Genomic DNA, 2752 nt, shown 5'->3' with positions numbered 1-2752 from the left:
TGGATATGTTTTAAGTGAAACCAATACGTCTTATTTACGTTATTCCTATTCTGTTGACAATGAAAATAATTTCGAAAGCATATTTATCCTGCTTACTAACAGCCAATGAAGTTGAGCTATTTATATTTGCGTAGCTGTGTTGTCAACATGAGTGGCTTCCCAGTTCGATATTTTGTGTTTCAGCTAGTAATCGAACTACTTCAACCAAATCACTGTACATAGCGCCTGCTCCCACGACAATAAGGTAGCCTATAACAATGGAGCATCATCAGAATAAGGCCTACCAATAAACATGTTTTCCACAAAGTTGGGACTAGTGTCGGATTTGTTTATGCGTATTAAGTCTTGAAAATACTTTTCTCTTCGTCATATTACGTTTCCTATAACTTACCGTAATTATTGACCTAAGTTTAAAAAATTGTAAAATAATATTTTTCAGTTAAAAAAACCAAGAACTTTTAACTGTACGAACACCAATGGTACACTTACATGCTTCATTGAATACTTTGATTATATAGAACGACGCAATTTCCTAAAAGTTATTTTATAAACACTGATATATTATTGGTTTGCGTTTTGAAACCCAATATTTACGTTTATGAAACATACATGGTGCAGATATGGTAGTTTCATCAGTATGGTACTAGGCATTTAATTGTGTTGAAAAGTATAGACACGCTATAGTGATATTTTTTATCAAATCAATTTTATAGCCAATCCTGGTGGAATACCTGACGAGGCGTTAGGCCCTTGGGGATTCGTTTTCTGATTGCAATTTCGACACCATACTCGTTATGCTATCTTTTAATGCAACGTTTGAGTCGCACTAACAAGAGATTGGAAAGCTGACAAAAGTTAGTGTTATGCAAGAAGAATTTCATAAAGAGTGAAGAATTGGCTTTCTCTGTTTTTTTTTACATTACCTGAAAATAATCATATTTTTCATGAAACTTAAATCTATTCATGGAAGCATTTGATGTTTTTTTACCATTTCACCATATCCCCGACTGTTCTCCAATAAAATAAGACGAAAGGATTAATAAATTAAAGTAATGTGAAGTGAATGCATATCAAGTCATAGCAAGGAACAGTTCCCATAAATATAACAGAAACTAATCTAATGTGACTGATTTACCGTACATTATACATTCAGAAACTATCATGGTTGAAGCATTAACGTATTTAAATACGGCTGTAAATAATTCTGTATCTAAACTGACAGCCAGAAGACAAGTTGATGAAAAACATCGATCAATTACGATACTGGTTAATCAAGACCACCTCTCTTACCCATTACAGCTCAAATGAGTGATTATGTATGTATGTATATATATACATATATTGTATATATATATATATATATATATATATATATAATGTAATATAAACGTGTCCTAATGGGAAAATACAATACAACGGTGATACGGTACCACTTGGCCTCATAGGTCAGTCAGGTAGAGTATGCGAACGGTGCGGTAATCGTTCTTCGGTTCAAATCATGATGTGGACAATGCGTTTTTCTAAAAAATAATACTGTAATATCTTTATTTATAAATGGATTGAGTTATATCAAATACATTGTACAGCATTATATTTGACTATGTCAAGACCACAACATTAAACAATTCACACATTAGACTATATTATAGCAATGGTAAAAATTTCACTTTTGAAACTAAGCTTTTACTGTCAAATTATGTTGTGACACTTTTTTTCGCATTAAAACAGAGTTTGAAGCACGTATAGGCGTATTGACATTTTTCAGGTCACGTCAAATTACGATTGCATCAAATTCGACAAACGTACCCAACTGATAGTGTGAACAATACATTCAGCCATCGCAGATACGTTGTTACTGTCGACACTCTGGCATTATGACAATTATACGTTACGATGAGTGTATAAGAGCATGAACACGACTGGCACCGAAACTTAACATGATGCAAGCGCTGTATCAATCTTCCAATAACTCAAGACACTCGATCACATTGCGAGTCAGCGTCATTAAGCTAGCGTCAATAAACCGAGACAGATTGGTTTTAACTCCTAAAGAAAATAACACGTTAGGTGTATTTAAAACAAAAAACATTTTCATAGCGCATGCGTTTTCATCATGCGTGTTAATGTATTATGATTTTAATAATTTTCTCAATATATCACACTGTTAAAAAGGGATATTTTTGCTTGAACTGCAGCGTTTGGTTTTTGATCATGTCACCCAAATTCTGAATTTGTTGGAAATAGGTATAGGCCTAGTACCGATCGCTGACAGTGCACATCGGACAGCACAATGCCCGAAGGCTAACTTAAGATGGTGGATACAACAAAATCATCTCGTTTTGCCCATGTTCAAGATTGTTTTGATGTTGTAAAACAAGCCTGAGCGTACTGTAGACAGAAGGGGGTATCGCGGACAGGCTCGCAGAAGCTCTAGGATGTCATCTTCTTCTACGTACAACCAAGGTAATTTAACAAAAGGACGCACATCTCCGCTCTCGAACATAGCGCGTGCGTACAGTCCTTTGATCTTTACTGTGGCATCGACAATCCGATACTAGTTGCGAGTACAGCCGTCCAATCCGATACTATTGCGAGTACAGCCGTCAATTATTAGTCTATGCGTGCCATTCGTTTTATGGTGTTAGTTTTTATTTTATTAATTTTGGGTACTTCGCAATGTCTGTTACATTTGATTTTTTTTTACCGCGAACTTGTTAAATGCTTCTATAAACTGCAATTTGATTTGTGAAAA

The sequence above is a fragment of the Anneissia japonica genome, unplaced genomic scaffold (assembly GCF_011630105.1).
Source record: "Anneissia japonica isolate Jap-2015-1 unplaced genomic scaffold, ASM1163010v1 scaffold1005_len2656397_cov198, whole genome shotgun sequence".
NCBI classification, from domain to species: Eukaryota; Metazoa; Echinodermata; class Crinoidea; order Comatulida; family Comatulidae; genus Anneissia; species Anneissia japonica.
This window is presented reverse-complemented; position numbering follows the sequence as displayed.